This window comes from Bubalus bubalis, chromosome 4 (genome assembly GCF_019923935.1).
Source record: "Bubalus bubalis isolate 160015118507 breed Murrah chromosome 4, NDDB_SH_1, whole genome shotgun sequence".
NCBI classification, from domain to species: Eukaryota; Metazoa; Chordata; class Mammalia; order Artiodactyla; family Bovidae; genus Bubalus; species Bubalus bubalis.
Window position 1 is genome coordinate 28,004,242 of NC_059160.1, and position 19,762 is coordinate 28,024,003.

The window sequence follows — 19,762 nt, forward strand, 5'->3', positions numbered from 1 at the left end:
GAATATATGGTCAATTCTTTTAACTAATATTTAACTACTTCAAAGTCAGAAAGATTAGTCTATGTTATACTGACTTTGAGTTATGTTAAAAGTAGTTGAATATATGGTCAGTTTTCAAAAGTTATACATGCTTTCTTTTTTTTATTTTATTTTATTTTTAAACTTTAAATAATTGTATTAGTTTTGCCAAATATCAAAATGAATCCGCCACAGGTAGACATGTGTTCCCCATCCTGAACCCTCCTCCCTACTCCCTCCCCATACCATCCCTCTGGGTCATCCCAGTGCACTAGCCCCAAGTATCCAGTATCGTGCATCGAACCTGGACTGGCAACTCGTTTCATACATGATATCATACATGTTTCAATGCCATTCTCCCAAATCTTCCCTCCTTCTCCCTCTCCCACAGAGTCCATAAACCTAGCTATCTATATCTGTACTTCTTCCTGGATATTATAAGGAACATTTAAAATTTAGGTAACCCAATCCAAATTTATACAGTCTTGCAGTCTAGTGTTTAATTATATCTATTTTGATCTTCCCTGGTGGCTCAGATGGTAAAGAATCTGCCTGCAACCCCTGGGACCCAGGTTTGATCCCTGAATCTGGAAGATCCCCTGGAGAAAGCAATGGCAATCTACCCCAGTATTCTTGCCTGGAGAATTCCATGGTCAGAGGAGCCTGGTGCACTACATTAGATGGGGTCACAAAGTGTCGTACATGACTCAGTGACTAACACTAGTGTTTAATTAGATCTATTTTGATCTCTGTATTATAAATCACTACTATGTATACAACCAACTGTTAGTTTAGAATTATCCATATATTTACGACAATCTGTATTCATCATTCCTTTCAGAAAACATGATCTTTTCTTGCTGTATTTCTTGAAAGACATGCATACGTTCCTCATCCAATTTATTTTCCTGATCATACTAGCTTCCTGTTTTGTTGTGATATTTTTGCTTAGGTATCATTCTGATTACTTCTTACAAATGCACAACTTTGAATAGGAGTGATTTAAATTTAATAATCCTTTTTTATGAAAAAAATGTATTCCTTTTTTCTCACTTTCTATTTATATAGGAACTCTGCAAGATGTTTACATTCTTTGTGCTTCCATTTCCTCTAAAATAAAGACAATAATAATGCCTACTCAAAAGACTCTCATGAGGCTCAGATTTGTATGAGGATTAAAGGGGTTAAAAATAGAGCAGTTAGACTAATACCTAACACATTCTAAGTTAGCATTCTTCAATGTTTGCAAATATAATTATTAAATTACATTTTTTATTCCTCTTCAGCATTTCCCAGAACATATGCTAAAGGACTATCTTCCAGAAAATATTAATGAGTGTGACTGGAAGATGTGTGGCCATGTCTGGGTTTTCATCCTCCTGTGAACAGGACATAAAGTTAGGTTTGTGTTTCAGTCTGCACTAACCCTAGTACTTCATCCTCTGTCTACCTCTGACCCCTGTGACCAAGACCCAAGCCTGGTCAATCAAATCCCTGCTTCAAATGTTTAACCTGATGCCATTTGCTATGCAGAAAGTACATGTCTCCAGGAAGCCTCTATCCATATTCCCCATCTGGGAGGAAAAGTTCATTTTCTTAGAAAACACAGAAGCCAATATACTGAGAGAACCAAGGGAGAGAAAGAGAGGCTTAGTTGTGACTGTCCTCAATTCACATCACATTCCCTTCTGTATTGACTTTTGCCACTGTGACCAAGAGTCTTGACCAGAACAAAACTGCTCTTGAAAAGTATCCTGAGTAGATTAGTTTTTAAAGTATTGCAAACTCTAGCCCTTTACTGAAATTTTAAAAAGTAAACTATGCTCTTGTGCATGCTCAGTCATGTTTGAATCTTTGTGACCCCATGGACTGTATGTAGCCTGCCAGGATCCTCTGTCCATGGGATTCTCCAGGCAAGAATACTGTAATGGGTTGCCACTCCCTACTACAATACTATGCTATCACAAAAGCCTCTATATATCTCTATAAGAATTTTATTTTAAAATTTTATTTTTTAAAAAAAGCATCCCTACCTTAACATAATAACATTTCTCAAACACATCTGGACATTTTTTCTGACAACTTATTGTAACAAATGACAAACCTGAGTCACAGAGAATAAATGTGTGCTTCACAGTAGTTTTGAAACCACTGATACAAGAGTCTCATGATTCCACATTATAGATCTTTACTCCCTATAGAATTTATTTTACAATTGTAATCCATACTTAATGGTGCTAAGATTCTTTTTTATTCAAATAATTAACCAGGTGTTCCTGCCCCATCTAATAAGAGACCCAACATTTCCTTCATGTCATCAATTTTAAACTAAAATTGATATATACCAGGTTTTGTTCATGCATTTTCCTTTCTGCTTCCTTGTTGCCTAAGTCTAAAACCATTTAATTTCTACATTGTTTTAATCATTGAATCTTTAAAAGGTGTATTATTTTTCAAATCTCACCAATGATTTTTCTATCTTTTGCTTTACTTGTACCAAAAGTACCATAGGATCAGCTTGTCAATTTCCTAATTAAGGGTTTTGAATTAATTTACAAATTCTTCCAAAGTTTATTTATATTTTTATAATTTTAAACCTTCTCATGTTGAAATATTATGTCTCATATATCTTAAGGAGTTAATATAGTCTTCATACATAAACACATAATCTATGCATAATAATACTATTCTCTTTTCTAGCAGTTATATCCTCATTGATCTTATTGCATTAAATAAAATTCCTAAAATAATTTGATATAAGGAATAATTATCCTATTCTTGATTTGAAAGAGAAAGTGTTTAAGTGTTTCTTCATTTAAAAAATTTGGCTGTTAGTGTGTGCAAAGTATTTTTTGCATTTTTAAAGTATGTTCTTTTTATTCATAGTACACCATTTAAAAAATCATGAATGGGTAAAGAAATTAAATCCAAAAAAGTTTTTTATGCTATGATTTATTAATTAACTATTTATTAGAAGATTCATTCTTGGAAATATAAAAGGGAAAATCATATAAAATATAAATACCAGATTTAATAGGCTTCCCTGGTGTCTCAGACAGTAAAGAATCTGCCTGCAGTGCAGGAGATTTGGGTTCTATCCCTGGGTTGGAAAGATTGCCTGCAGGAGGGCATGGCAACCCACTCCAGTATTCTTGCCTGGAGAATCCCAAGGACAGAGGAGCCTGGTGGGCTACAGTCCATGGGGTTGCAAAGAGTCGGACACGACTGAGAGACTAAGCACAGAAAAATATTAATAAATTGAGTTGGTTACAAAATCCCATAATTATCTATTAATTGACCTTTTTAAAAATATACACACAACACATTTTATATATGCATAAATGTCCACATTTATTTTAAGGTCTTTAGAAACTGCAGCAAGATTATCCTGATGCATATTTGCTTTATGTTCTATTTTCCTATCCTGCTTCATTTTGTGTTTGTGTATTTCTGTGTTTGAGCAACATAATTGGAAAAACTTTTAACCTTTCTCTGATACTTTTTGTTTCTGTTGCAAAAACCACACAACTGAAAATTACATATTTTAAATGCAATATGTTTTGCTTTTTAATGATAATACATTTATTTTTAATAATAATTTTTTATTCCACATATCTATACTTCTGTCATTAGAAATGCCACTGAACTTACTTGCCTCATTCTAGCTTTCATTTTTTTTAATTTTATTTTTTTTTAAACTTTACATAATTGTATTAGTTTTGCCAAATATCAAAATGAATCTGCCACAGCTTTCATTCTTAATACATACTTTTCCTATTTTCCTTATTATTATAATGAAAATGCTATTAAATTTTTATTGTTATGGTGGTTTGAAAATTATACACACTGCTCTTCAACTAATAATTCTTTTTTTTATTATTTTATTTTATTTTTAAATTTTACAATATTGCATTGGTTTTGCCAAATATCGAAATGAATCCGCCACAGGTATACATGTGTTCCCCATCCTGAACCCTTCTCCCTCCTCCCTCCCCATACCATCCCTCTGGGTTGTCCCAGTGCACCAGCTCTGTGTGGCACATTACAATTATATGTGTACAAATAATTGTATATGAACTTATTATTTCTTAATCATTGGTAAAATGAAAATAGCATATTTTAATCTCCTTTCTTCTTTTAAGGCAGAAAGTTTAGCATGCCTTTCAGTTTTGAAATAAGTCTATGGTTTCTCACCTAACTAATACCAAATAATTTCTGAGATTTATTTAAATCTCCAAATTTAATCTCATTACATTTAAAATTTTGTTTATAATTATTTAGACTAAGTCAACATTAACTGATCTTTACTATCTACTCTTAGGTCTCTAATCCTGAGTTTTTATTTTGATTAAAATTTTGTCAACTAGTACACCTTTCTCCAGTACTCTTACCTAGAAAATCTCATGAATGGAGGAGCCTGGTAGGCTGCGGTCCATGGGGTTGCTAAGAGTCGGACACAACTGAGCGACTTCACTTTCACTTTTCACTTTCATGAATTGGAGAAGGAAATGGCAACCCACTCCAGTGTTCTTTCCTGGAGACTCCCAGGGATGGGGGAGCCTGGTGGGCTGCCGTCTCTGGGGTCGCACAGAGTCAGACACAACTGAAGTGACTTAGCAGCAGCAGCAGCAGTACACCTTTTCCATTAGAAGTGTATAAAGATTTCTGAGCACTTACATACATGCAAATATATGTTTTAACTATTTTCACAAATAAATGGCAAACTGAATGACATAAAACATAGTTACCCTCAACACTATAGAGCTGCTGTTCCCTTGTTTTAGGACAGCTAGTGTTTAAAGGTGAAGTCTATGCCTGGATGGTTAGATAGCATCACTAACTCACTGGACATAAATCTGAGCAAACTCCAGCAGATAGTGAAGCACAAAGTAACACTGTAGGCTCCAGTCCATGGGGTTGGAAAGAGTCAGACATGACTTAGTGACTGAACAACAACAACAGCGTCCAGATTAACTTTCTTCCTTCCTCCTCTTCCTCCCCCTCCCCTCTTCCCCTTGTCCTTTAATAAGTTTAAATATTTTACATATATCCTCAGTTTTTCCTGGTTGTATGTGTGCCATACAAGTATTTAGGTTTGATATGCATATTCAGAGCTTTATTCAGTTCAGTTAGATTTTTTTTTTTTTTTTGGCAATCTTCAATGTTACCTCTATTTATTTTCAATAATATGATGTTAGATATCTTTTCTCTTCCTTTTGCAATTGCAAGGGTACCTCTTATTCATTTCTATCACTAGCTCCTTTTCCTCTGTATTCATAGAGTGGTTCTCAAAGTTTATCTCAAAATTTCATTTTCTTCTTTGTCATTCTGCTTTTAATGAATATTTTAAATGTTTGAATATTTAGTTTCTTTGCATGTCAATAGTTCATTGTTTTGTTTTTAACATATCTCTTTTTTTCCATTTTCCTCCATATCTTTCTTCTTCATTTTATTGTTATATTACTTAAAATTTTATTTTTATCTTATTTCATTTAACACATTTCTTAATTTTACAAAAAAACAAAAAAGCTTACATTTTATAAAATTTATTTAGGGATATTATAGCATATGGCTCAGTGGTCAAAAATCAGCCTCCAATGTAGGAGACGTGGGTTTGATCCCTAGGTTGGGAAAATTTCTTGGTGGAGGAAATGACTACTCACTCCAGTTCTCTTGCCTAGAGAATACCAGGAATAGAGGAGCCTGGTGGGCTATTGATCCTTGGGTTGAGAAGATACCCTGGAGGAGGAAATGGCAATCCACTCCAGTATTCTTGCCTGGAGAATCCCAGGGATCGAGGAATCTGGCAGGGTACAGTCCATAGGGTCAAAAAGAATCAGACATGACTGAAGTGACTTAGCATGGCATGGCATTGTAGCATATATTTTTCAAAAATAACTTATCCTCTAGTCTATTGTTAGTCATTTTACTTCTAGCAGAATATTTTCATATCTCCTCTGTCGATTTTTTTCCAGTTACTCATCCTTGAGGAATAAAGATTCTCTCCACTGATTATTCATAAATAATGTTTGTAGACTCTTCTGATTACTCTCATTGTGTTCTTGGTTGCTGTTAGAACACGTTTCTCAGCATTTCAACTATAGAAATGGTAAATGTGAACAGACTTAGTTTAACTACTGGTCTCTGGCAGTCACTTGATTTCTCTAAATTCTGGACTTCATCAATCTTGCTATCATGGTCTGGTTGACTACTTTGAGAAGGTAAGCATTTTTCTAGGTAATTCTAATCAATGTATATATAGTTCTTATACCAGAAGTGGTCTACCTTTGTACTTTCTTATGACACTTTCTTTTCTCATATTCTCAGATTCAGCAAACCAAATGCTTAGCCACTGTAGACTCTATTTTGTATTACTATAAATTTTACCCTTAGAAAGCATGTAGAAAGGAGGATGGTAAAGTGGTCCTGAGTACAGATACTCTTTTTTTAATTCAGTTTGGGAGAGTTGTTCAGACTCTGAATCTCTAAGTCAGGCAGCACTAGGGAAATTGGTTGTTTCTTTCCCATTAGTTAGACTGGTAGATTTATTCTCCTTCAGATAATAAAGCAAGCCATATTCTAAAGATAATTAAGAAAGTGCCAGTCAATTTTTTCCCTTCTACTTCAGATTGATCTACTTGGTCTCACATATGGTGAAAATCTGGATAACCAAGTGAATGGTTGCCAGTCTTTGTTGCTGGTAATGCTTTATGATGAATAGACTTTGTCTTTTTAGTTTTAAAAATATTTGATTAATTTTTTAAGTCACACACTACCAGCCAGATGCCACGCTAAAGAAAGTCAACTGGACTGATTTTTTAAATTTCTACATTCTTTCTTAGATTCTTTTCCATTATAGGTTATTATGAGATATTGAATATAGTTCCCTGTGCTATACAGTAGGTCCTTGTTTACCTATTTTATATATAGTGTGTGTGTGTGTGTGTGTGCGCGCGCGCGTGGAGAAGGCAATGGCACCCCACTCCAGTACCCTTGCCTGGAAAATTCCATGGACAGAGGAGCCTGGTAGGCTGCAGTTCATGGGGTCGCTACGAGTCAGACACAACTGAGCGACTTCACTTTCACTTTTCACTTTCATGCATTGGAGAAGGAAATGGCAACCCACTCCAGTGTTCTTGCCTGGAGAATCCCAGGGACGGGGGAGCCTGGTGGGCTGCCATCTATGGGGTCACACAGAGTTGGACACGACTGAAGCGACTTAGCAGCAGCAGCAGTAGCAGTGTGTGTGTGTGTGTGTGTGTGTATAGTGTGTGTATATGTTAATCACAGACTCCTAATTTATCCCTCACCCTCCTCCCCCTTTGGTAACCATAAATTTGTTTTCTATGTCTGTGAGTCTATTTCTGTTTTGTAACTAAATTCATTTGTATCAATTTTTTTTATTCCATATATAAGTGATGTCATGTGATTTGTCTTCTTCTGTCTGACTTACTTCACTTCGTATGATAATCTTTAGATCCATCTATGTTGCTGGAGATATTATCATTTTATTCTTTTTTATGGCTGAGTGAGAAGACTCTTGAGAGTCACTTGGACTGCAAGGAGACCCAACCACTCCATTCTGAAGGAGATTAGCCCTGGGATTTCTTTGGAAGGAATGATGCTAAAGCTGAAAGTCCAGTACTTTGGCCACCTCATGCGAAGAGTTGACTCATTGGAAAAGACTCTGATGCTGGGAGGGATTGGGAGCAGGAGGAGAAGGAGACGACAGAGGATGAGATGGCTGGACAGCATCACTGACTCGATGGACGTGCGTCTGAGTGAACTCCGGGAGTTGGTGATGGACAGGGAGGCCTGGCGTGCTGCAATTCATAGGGTCGCAAAGAGTAGGACACAACTGAGCGACTGAACTGAACTGAATATCCCTTTGGGGCTTCCCTGGTGATTCAGCAGTAAAGAATCTCCCTGCCAATGTAGGAGATGCAAGTTTGATACCTTAGTTGGGAAGATCTCATGGAGAAGGAAATGACAACCCACTCTGGTATTCTTGCTTGGGAAATTTCATGGACAGAGGGGTCTGATGGACTATATTCCACAGGGTCTCAAAGAGTTGGACACAATTTAGTGACTAAACAACAATATTCCTTTGTGTGCATGTATGTATACACACATCACATTTTCTTGATCCATTCCTCTCTTGATGGACACTTAGGTTGCTTCCATGTCCTGACTATTTTAAATTGTGTGGCTATGAACCCTGGGGTGACTGTATCTTTTCAAGTTAGAGTTATTGTCTTTTTCTGGATATATGTCCATTAGTTGGATGACTGGATCATATGGTAACTCAATTTTTAGTTTTTTAAGGAACCTCCATATTGGTCTCCATAGAGGCTGTACCACAGATACATGTTTTAAATGATTAAAATAAAATATGATTATTTTAACCATATGTATATATTAACATATATCTCAGAGGAATGCCTCGTGTTAGAGCTCACTGTATGAGAATGGCACAATAAACAAGTCCTCAGAAGCATTAAAGGTAACAATATATTTATATTATCATATTATTATTGGTTTCTCCTACACTTGGCTTATAAAACATTTCTGAGATCTTTCTCTTAACTATTATTCAAATAAAATTCGTCATGTGCTGTGCTGTGCTTAGTTGTTCAATCATGTCTGACTCTTTGTGACCCCATGGACTGTAGCCCACCAGGCTCCTCTGTTCATGGGATTCTCCAGGCAAGAATACTGGAGCGGGTTGCCATTTCCTTCTCCAATGGATCTTCCCAACCCAGGGACCTGAACCCAGGTCCCCTGCATTGCAGGTGGGTTCTTTACAGTCTGAGCCACCACAGAAGCAAAAATTCATATCAATAATTTTGTCAAAGTTTCAGTTAAAATTTAGATTTCTTACATCTTGTGCTAATGATTACTAAGTATCGGTAGGTAGAAATCTCTTCAATATCTATGATATTTTGAATATTTAATTCACCTGGAAGTTTAATTTACCCACTGAAAAACACAGACACGTTTCTAGCTATTAGAACAGTTGATGGGTACCACATGGTGTGCATCCCTCCTCCTCCCCTTCTGCTGCATCCACACAGATTGCAGTAATGGAGCATCATTGCTTCCTGGGTTTTGTTCAGTCTCACAATTCTCAAATCATGTCCTGAAAAGCCACTACCATGTGATGAGATTTTACTTATGAGATAAACCTATTTACCATTTCAGTTTCAGATCCTTATTAGGGTTCCCCCAAAGAAGAAACTGTTATTGACTTGTTTCTGCTACTTTCCATTCACAGCCAAAAGAAAAACCATTTGCATGTATAGAAAAAAAATGTAAATTATATTAGTATATAACAATGAAGCTTAAAAGCTAGATGAGACAGCAAATATTACAATTTTTGCTTTTTTATATTTAAAATATTTTAAAAAAACCTACATTCAGGTTTAGGAAAAGGAAAAATAGAAAAAAGTTATTTATTGGAGGTTATCGTAGAATAGCTATTTGCTGTAGGTTCATCAAACATGGTTAGCTCCTAGAATGGTCCTAAGGACTATTGTTGTTTTCCAAGAAAATATTAATATTTAAGGATTAAGTTCATGGGTCAGGTAAAGCTTACAGTAGTCCAAATTATTTGGACCAAGATTCTGTGAAATGTGGCCTAATTATATGTGGCTCCCAGGTAGTTTCCCTGGCGGCTTTAACGGTAAAGAGTCTGCCTGCAATGCAGGAGTCCTGGGTTTGATACCTGGGTTAGGAAGATCCCCTGGAGAAGGAAATGGCAACCCACTCCAGGATTCTTGCCTGGAGAATCCCATGGACAGAGGCACTTTGTGAGCCCCAGTCCATGGGATCGCAAACAGTCAGACACGACTGACTGACTAACATTTCAGTTTCATTTTTTCATTTAGATGTGGCTCTGACGGTAAAGAATCTGCCTGCAATGTAGGAGACCCGGGTTCGATCCCTGTGTCAGGAAGACCCCCTGGAGAAGGGAATGGCTACTGACTCCAGGATTCTTGCCTGGAAAATACCATGGACAGAGGAGCCTGGCAGGCTATGGTCCATGGGGTCACAAAGAGTCAGACAGGACTGAGCGACCAACACTTTCACTTCCATACAACTGTTTATACTTTAGTTCTAAACAGTCTGAAAGAACATAGAACAATCTATTGTTGTATTTTATGATGAAAATATATAATGTTCCATAAATACAAATCCCTTTAAAGAATGGTCTTGTATTCTAAACATGTAACTTCAATATGCTTCAAGTTCTTTACTAAAAACATAGCAGTATTTGCCATTATTAAAAAAAAAACAAATATGATACTCCAATTAAAAAATAAATTAAAATTTTAAATTTAAATATTTAATTAAAATTAAATTAAACAGATAATTTTAAGAACTGTGCTGTTTTTCATCATTCAGTCATGTCTGATTCTTTGAGATCCCATGTAGCCTGCCAGGCTCCTCTGTCCCTGGTGGTTTTCAAGGCAAGAATACTGGAGTGGGTTTCCATGCCCTCTTCCAGGGGATCTTCCCAACCCATGGATCAAATGCAGGTTTTCTGCATTGCAGGCAGATTCTTTACCACCTGAACCACCAGGGAAGCCAAATTTTAAGAACTGGAGTTGAATAATTAACTAATGTTTTGTATTCCATAATCCCTCAAAGTAAGAGGAGTAACAGAAATCCATACTTATAAAATATGTAGTGAGAGGTATTTCTTTGGTTGAGATTTAATCTGTGCAAGATGCACTGTTGATTTCTTAGCCTCTTCACTTCCTTTTCCAAAAAGTAACCCTGGGTCTCCAAGTACTCTGTTTCTTTGCAGTTCTGTGGAAGCTGTTCATTCTCCCATGGCCATTGTATCAAGAAGAGGAGACAAATACAACCAAGATCCTGTAACATTTTGCTCTCCTACTAATGTCCCTTCTACTTACTGCCCTCCCCAGACCTTGTTTTTCCACATCCATTCAAGACTTTTGCTCCTAATTGCAGCTGGTTCAGCATCTTCATTTTGCATTCTAACTCCAGGATGTCCAGAGAACTTCAATTTCCTCCATCATTTCTCTTTCTTTTTTTTTTTTTTTTATGGTTTTTTTTTTTAATTTTATTTTATTTTTAAACTTTACAAAATTGTATTAGTTATGCCAAATATCATAATGAATCCACCACAGGTATACCCAGAGGGATGGTATGGGGAGGGAGGAGGGAGGAGGGTTCAGGATGGGGAACACATCATTTCTCTTTCTAGTAAAAGAATATCTGTGCTTCTTCTGGTCTCCTGGCAGCACAGTAAGGAACTGCATTCCCCAGGCTTCCTTGCAGATATATATTGAGGCCAATGAAAGTGAGCAGAAGGGTTATGTGCAACTTCATAATAAGGTTCCTGAAAGGAAGTCACTTGCCTTTCACTGCTTTCTCTCTTATCAGGATCAAAAGTGGAGAAAGTGAAGTGACAGTGGCTTACAGTTCCTCTTCCTACCTTCCAGACTATTCTGTACCTTTTCTTTTTAGATTCATTTATTAAATATTGGTTTCCCCCCACAATGGGATTCCATTCTCAGATTCATTTATAGCTATTTTAGTCCTCAACTGCTCTTTAGACAAGGCTCATGGGTCCAGCTGCAAAATTTATCTCCTGAATTGAATATTACATATGCAAATACTTATTCAGCATCTTCACTTAGATTTGTACAAGTCCTCAAGTTCCATATGGCCAATAAATCTGGGTACCCGTTCCTTTTTTAAAATGTATGATATTACCAACTACATAAACTAAATATTTAGCTTAATGTACTATTATAAATAAATTGAACAACCTTCTGACTACCCTATATGTCAAGAAATAAGCATTTTTTGCCACCCCAAAAACCTCTCCAACCCCTCTTACAATACCCTTCCTCCCCCAAGAAAAACAGCTCTTCTGATGTCACATCTGTACTTTTCTACATAGTTTCATCATTGAAATGTGTATCCCTAAAGTGTATGGCTTTGTTTTACAGTCTCTATTTCTTTGGAGGGGTGCAGGAATGGGTTTTTACAGTCTTTTTAAATTGATGTATTTCATCTCTCTTTTTTGTCTTCTAATTTATTTGCAGAAGAATCTAGCTTAATTTTCTGTATCAGTTTCCATCCTGATTTAGTTCTACCTGTACCCTTGTGCATGATCACTGGATCTAGAAGCATACGTAGATCGATTAAGATTAGATTTTGTTGGCAAGACTTCATGGTAGTTTTGAACTCTTAAAGAGAGCACAAAATGCTAGCTACTCCTCTTTTTGTGACATTAGCAGCCACCAATGCTAGATGCCTAGATTTTATAATTCATGACTTACTGTAAAATATTGATAACCTGGCTTCATCATTCTTTCTTCACTTATCTTTTGCAGTACTTGTACAAAGAGAAACTTTGCCTCATTTATTAGTTAGATCACTTCATATTATTCATAACATTTTTTATTATTTCAAATCCTTTCATATTATTACTTAGATCATTTCATATAAAAAAGGGCAAAACATGTTTTATTGTGTAGTTTATTAGCCCTGTGTCATACAAAGGCAATCAATTAGTTGTAGGTATGAATGTGTATCATTATGAATTCGTGCATCTAACATGTTTGATATATTTTCATCCATTTCAGTTTATTATACTTTTTGGACAATGTAAGCCTTTTCAAGTTGGCTCTCAACTTCAATTGGTGCATCCTTATATTCTGTGACAACCTCCTTATTAACTAGAATAATAGGATTTCCTAGGCTCATGTTTGGAGAAGGCGATGGCACCCCACTCCAGTACTCTTGCCTGGAAAATCCCATGGACGGAGGAGCCTGGTAGGCTCTAGTCCATGGGGTCGCTAAGAGTCGGACACGACTGAAGCAACCTAGCAGCAGCAGCAGCAGGCTCATGTTACATTACATGCCCTTTTCTCAAAGACAGGTGGTACTTCAAGTAGCTTTGTTTCTTTTCATAGAAAGTGGTATTTTTATATCACAGCCTGGATGGTAGAGATACTCGCTGCTGTTAGGATGGGCTTTATTTCTAGACTTTTCCAATGAAGAAAACTATAGATAAATAAATGTGATTAATTTTGAAAAAAAATCTGATGAGTTCATTCTGATGCTTTCAGTTATAATTCTATACTTCTGGGAATACTGCTTGTTTTACCAAGCATTACACACAAAGTATTATAAGGATAATAATTCTAACACAGTCACCATATGGTTAATAAAAACTCTTCTAAAAACGTGTACATGTTCTCTTCATTTTCCCTACCTTTTACTAAAGTTGAACTCTATATTTTCAGTGCGGCCATATTAAACTGCCTCCTATATCCCTCATCTATCTGAATTCTTCAAGATACTATGTGTATATTTAATGCTCATCAGTAGACTCAACGTTGATGTATCTCCACCTTTTTGATTAATCTGGTTTATTCTTCAGTAGCTTATCAATAAATAGTCCATAAAAATAATACTCCCTAAGCTCTCATGTGACCATGACAGTTTGAGGAATTTTAATTTGGAAATCAGTTAAGTGAAGACATATTTTTGGTTCCCAATTTCTTTCCTTGTATCTCTTAAACATAAGAGTCAATTATCCACTTGGCACAGGTGTTCCTGCCATAAAACCTGATGACAATTCTCTTTCCATTTATGTTACAAGATTATGTTAGTCTTTCTCATGCTCTAACACAGCAGCTAGTACTCTGTTCCAACAGAGTATCTTTTCACATCTTCATTTTTCTTCCATTTTTCATCTTTCTTTTGCATTTCACAGTTTCTTTTATCCCCTCTTTCCTATTCTTATTTTTCTTTCTTCCTATTTTTCTTCTTGACTTTTTAAAAATAATAGTCTCTGTCTGGAAAACCAAGGACCTCCTCTTCCTTTTGCCAAATCTGTCTGGAAAACTGCTCCTTTTTTTCTCTTAGTTTAGGAATCATCTCTTCCTGAAACCTTTCTCAATCCACTTTGATAAATTGCAACTGTCTTTTCCTAATGTTGTTACTTAAAATTTAATGTAAAGCATTTCTCTGGAAACCAAGTAAATTATTGACAGAACCCTCTAATTTACTCATTCATTACTAATAGAGCACTCAATGTTGTTGTTTAGTCACTCAGTTGTGTCTGACTCTTTTGCAACCCCATGGATTATAGCCCTGCAGGCTCCTCTGCTCATGGGACTTCCTAGGCTAGAATAACTGGAATGAGTTGCCATTTCCTTCTCCAGAGGATCTTCCTGACCCAGGGATCAAACCCGTGCCTCTTGCATTGGCCAAACACTCAATAACAGAGACTTAAATAAGGGATGGGGATCTACGTATTAGTTGCAAAAGCAGGCAAAGAAAACAGCAGCCTCTACTGCTTAAATCACATAAAATTTCTTAGTCCTAATTTTTCAGAATAGATTTGTCTAATAGGTGAAACACTGTTGCTGCTAAGTCGCTTCAGTTGTGTCCAACTCTGTGCTACCCCACACTGTTAGTTCTTCCCAAATACCACTAGGCTGTGTTTATGGAGCCCCTTCAGTTCAGTTCAGTTACTGAGTGTCATATTTCAAGGGTTAACTGAATTGGGTCTGAAGACTTCCTCCCTTCAGGGTTGGTGTCATATTCTCTGACTGTCTCTGTCCTCCCGGAAACAGGCTTCATTCCCACTAGGTAATTTCCCCCAAAGCTGTTACTCAGAGCTGGAGGCTGACTTTCCACTGTCATGTTTATTCTTAAGACACACTCAGAGGAATTGAATGAATTACTGCTTCAGCTGCTTTATCATGTTTGAGGCTAAAACTTTAACAATACTTAGGAATTGAAGTATTCTTGAAACTAGTTCTCAGTGTCCTGAACAAAACATACCCAATATATAAACCTTAAATATATCCTTTATGAATTTTACTTCTGCACTTTCTAAAGCAAAATAATCTTAATGATGTTCTATATGAAATTTCACCAAAAAAAAGACTTTGTCTATTAAAGTCATTCTCATACATCTGTATTATAAATTTATGTCTGTGAAATACTTGAGGGCAAAAGCTGTGCTTTATCTTTTTTATATTCCCAGTGCTTTGCACAGTACTTGACACAATGTATTTTTAAAAATATACTGAATAAATAAATGTGCAAATGAGTAAATAGAAGTGTGAATAAATGAATTGATATTTTCAAGTCAATATCCCTCAAAAATAAGCATAAGTGACAGCTTCAAATTTTCCACATAAAAGTGCTTGAGGCAGTCTAATAGGAAGTGTCTTCTATAGGATTATACATTATTAAGAAAATGTCAATTATTCACATAAAAAGGCACCTGATAGAGACTCCTTGGAAATTAATGTTTTTCCTAAGTATCTCCTGTCTGTGTTCACATGAAAATAATCAGAGCTCGTGAAAATAGTATGTTTACCTTACCACTCAATTACAAATTGGAAATGGAAAAAGTAAGGTAATGCAAATTTTATATGTAATATGCTTTAATTATATATATCATTAAATTACATACAAATAGTTACAGTCTTCTCTGTATTCATTCAGAAAATTGAGCTGAGAAAGATCAAACTTATGTCTATCTGAAATAGTGTCTGCATGACATATAAAATTGTCTCATAAGATGGAGAGATGGGAATTTCAGACCATGTGGCCAACTCAGACTTTTCTCCGAACCCAGGTTTGCTGCTACAGATAATGTGGACTTGCCCTCCACCTTGCTGAAATACAGATGGCTTAGCTTGATTATGCTTTGACATGCCTTATGCTGGCACAATCTTTATCTCCCAAGACATGAATACATATTTTAAAAACTGCTAAATTTTCAACATGTTACAACTTGCTATCTGAAACAAAAATCATGTTCCTTCAATTGCATAATTTACTCCCTCCACCCTCTTCTCATCTCGTCCCTGCAGATATCGTGATTCAGTAATGCAGCCAGAACTTTTTGGATCAAGAACAGACAGTTTTCAGAAAGGTTCTTTGTTCTTTTGTAAAATAAGCATCTTTTTGTTCCCATTCTGAACACTGGGGCTATTTGGATGATATTTGCATCTTAGGAGATTTACAGAGTGGAAGCTGCTGGCAGGGGCTGCCCTTTCTCTAAGAGGTACCCAGGTTTTGTCTCTCCTTGTTCTTTGAGGGCAATTGAGCATTTAGTCTTCAAAAAAAACAGATCTCTTGAAAGTCAAACTGAATAGAAAGTTATAAACTATTGAAGAATACTAATTTGTCATTATTAACACTTTTGAACTTCCCTGTTTGAATTTAGTTGGACTTACCAACAAAGACTGGGGAAACGTTTTTGTGTGGTCTGCTATCCTTCTTCAACTCCCTGATTTTCCAATCCATTCATTAATCACATTCCAGTTTTCATGTTGTATCGATTTTCTGTTGCCAGTGTAACAAATGATCACAAACTTAAATGACTTAAAACCACACAAATTATTATCATACAATTTTATAGGTAGGAAATACAATGCAAGTATCACCGTGCAAAAATCAAGGTGTTATAAGGGATGTGCTCCTTGCTGGAGGCATCTGGGGGAAATCCATTCCCTCCCCCTTTCTAGCTTCTAGAGGCTGCCCACATTGCTTGGCTCATGGACCCCTTACTCCATCTTCAAAGCCAAAAAAAATCAGGTTGAGTCCTTCCTGAGTATCACTGTGACCTCTTCTTCCTTTAAGTATCCTTGTGATTGTGTGTGTGTGTGAGTGTGTGTGTGTGTGAGTGTGTGTGTGTGTGTGTGTGTGTGCACACTCAGTCCCTCAGTCATGTCTGACTCTTTACAACCCCATGGACTGTAGCCCACAGTCCCGTATTTCCCAGGCAAGAATACGGGAGTGGGTTACCATTTCCTCCTTCAGGGGATCTTCCCAATCCACAGATTGAACCTGGGTCTTCTGCATTAGCAGGCAGATTCTTTACCACTGCGCCAAGTGGTAAGCCCTCTTGTGATTGTACTGATCCTATTCAGGTAATTTCCTAATTTAAGGTCAGATGACTAGGAAACTTAACTCCATTTAGAACCTGATTCTTCTTCATCCTGTAACCTAACATATTCACATGTTCCAGGGATTAAGATATGGAAATGCTGGAGGAGGGGGGCATTATTTTACCTACCACAGAGTTTTTTCCTATAATTCGACAGAGTGTTATTTAAATCAGGAACCAACAGCCATGTCATCCTTATTATGACATATTTGATGCCATGTAGTATATATATAGTAGAGCTTCCCCGGTGGCACAGTGGTAAAGAATCCACCTGCTAACATGGAGATGCGGGTTTGATCCCTGGGTTAGAAAGATCCCCTGGAATAGGAAATGGCAATCCACTCCAGTATTGTTTCCTCAGAAATCCCATGGACAGAGGAGTCTGGCAGGCTACAGTCCATGGGGTTGCAATGAATAGGACACGACTGAGCAATTGAGCATGCATGCTAGCACATAGTATGTATAATTCTCAAAGTCAAGGTATATGACTTTTAGTTATTTTATGCATTACTTCCTAATGCAGACTGCATACATTTACCAGGTGGCACTCAATCACATTTTTATTTATTTTTAAACTAAGATATAGTCTATCTTCTGGACTGTCATGGTAAAGAGGAGACATAAAATTATTAGGAATTTCTTAAAATCACCAAATTTAATATTATAAAAGTGGATTTGGATGTGGTTTCTGTTTTATTACATTTTCAATACGAATAAGTATTTATCATTCTCCTTTATCTCACTATAATGAGATTTTTTTCAAAGAGGGCCTCTCACTCATTTCAAGTTTCAGTGCTGTGAGAAATGGATGGAAAATATTATTATTAATAAAAATGTTTACGTTTCCAACTCTTTTCAGCAAAGATAGTTTGAATTAAGTTAATGCTGTCTTTCAGTGCCTAAATTCTGGCATGCTCCAGATGTTATATTAGTATGGAATTATCACTCACTTGCTTCTTTTTAATTCCCATTTAAAACAAATCTATGCACACAAACTCTTAGACATTGGGTAAGTTGATTCACCTTTCTGTGCCTCAGTTTTCTCATTTGTTAAATGGCAGTAACAATATCACAGGTTGAGAGGATATGTTAATTCATATAAACAAAGCAGTCTACTGAGTACTGCTTTAGAGTGGGTGCTCAAAAGATGTTCAGAATCATTATTATTAATAACACCCAGGTGGTACAGCTTACCTGAATCTTTAATTTCAGCATTATACCACTGAATCTTCATTTAAAGACTTCCCCTGTGGCTCTAGAAAAATAAAATAAAATAATTTAAAAACACTCAGTTCATTTGAAATACCCCAAAATTTAAAAAGTCAACATGATATAGCCATATTAACCACATTTAAGCTTAGACAAGACACAGCAGGCTAGACTATGGAAGACTAGAACAGGATATTAACTACAGTTGTCAGAGGAAAGTCACACTTGCTGGAAAATTCTGACTTCCATGACAGAGACAGAAGAGTGTATCAGTTCAGTTCAGCTCACTCAGTTGTGTCCGTCTCTTTGCAACCCATGGATTGCAGCATGCCAGATCTCCCTGTCCATTGCCAACTCCCGGAGTTTACCCAAACTCATGTCCATTGAGTCGGTGATGCCATCCAACCATCTCATCCTCTGTCATCCCCTTCTCCTCCCACATTCAATCTTTCCCAGCATCAGGGTCTTTTCAAATTAGTTAGTTCTTCCCATCAGGTGGACAAAGTATCAGAGTTTCAGCTTCAGCATCAATCCTTCCAATGAATATTCAGGACTGATTTCCCTTACGATGGACTGGTTGGATCTCCTTGGCAGTCCAAGGGGCTCTCAAGAGTCTTCTTCAGCACCACAGTTCAAAAGCATCAATTCTTTGGCGCTCAGCTTTCTTTATAGTCCAACTCTCACATACATACATGACTACTGGAAAAACGATAACTTTGTCTAGACGGATCTTGTTGGCAAAGTTATGTCTCTGCTTTTCAATATGCTGCCTGGGTTGGTCATGATTTTTCTTCCAAGGAGTAAGCGTCTTTTAATTTCATGGTTGCAATCACCATCTGCAGTGGTTTTGGAGCCCCCCAAAATAAAGTCTGCCACTGTTTCCAGTTTCTCCATCTATTTGCCATGAAGTTATGGGACCAGATGCCATGATCTTAGTTTTCTGCATGTTGGGTTTTAAGCCAACTTTTTCACTCTCCTCTTTCACCTTCATCAAGAGGCTCTTTATTTCTTCACTTTCTGCCATAAGGGTGGTATCATCTGCATATCTGAGGTTGTTGATATTTCTCCCAGCAATCTTGATTCTAGCTTGTGCTTCATCCAGCCCAGTGTTTCTCATGATGTACTCTGCATATAAGTTAAATAAGCAGGGTGACAATATACAGCCTTGACGTACTCCTTTTCCTATCTGGAACCAGTCTGTTGTTCCATGTCCAGTTCTAATTGTTGCTTCCTGACCTGCATACAGATTTCTCAGGAAGCAGGTCAGGTGGTCTGGTATTCCCATCTCTTTCAGAATTTTCCAGTTTGTTGTGATCCACAAAGTCAAAAGCTTTGGCATAGTCAAAAAGTAGAAGTAGATATTTTTATGGAGATCTCTTGCTTTTTCAATGATCCAATGGATGTTGGCAGTTTGATCTCTGGTTCCTCTACCTTTTTTAAATCCAGCTTGAACATCTGGAAGTTCACAGTGCATGTACTGTTGAAGCCTGGCTTGGAGAACTTTGGGCATTACTTTACTAGCGTGTGAAATGAGTGCAATTGTGCAGCAGTTTGAGCATTCTTTGGCATTGCCTTTCT

The 19,762-nt window shown here is 36.7% G+C and overlaps 1 protein-coding gene across 7 annotated transcripts in view; it reads left to right on the forward strand.

Annotated features, from left to right (window-relative positions):
• Positions 1-19,762, forward strand: part of PIK3C2G (phosphatidylinositol-4-phosphate 3-kinase catalytic subunit type 2 gamma) — a 504,349-nt gene that overhangs the window by 21,354 nt on the left and 463,233 nt on the right. The window contains exon 1 of one of the 7 annotated variants that reach the window (XM_044941208.2): positions 1,204-1,420. The exons of the other annotated variants lie outside the window; for them this stretch is intronic. The gene's annotated coding sequence lies outside the window, so the exon portion shown is untranslated. Of the gene's footprint in view, positions 1-1,203; positions 1,421-19,762 lie in introns of those variants that run through there. 7 annotated transcript variants of the gene reach the window in all.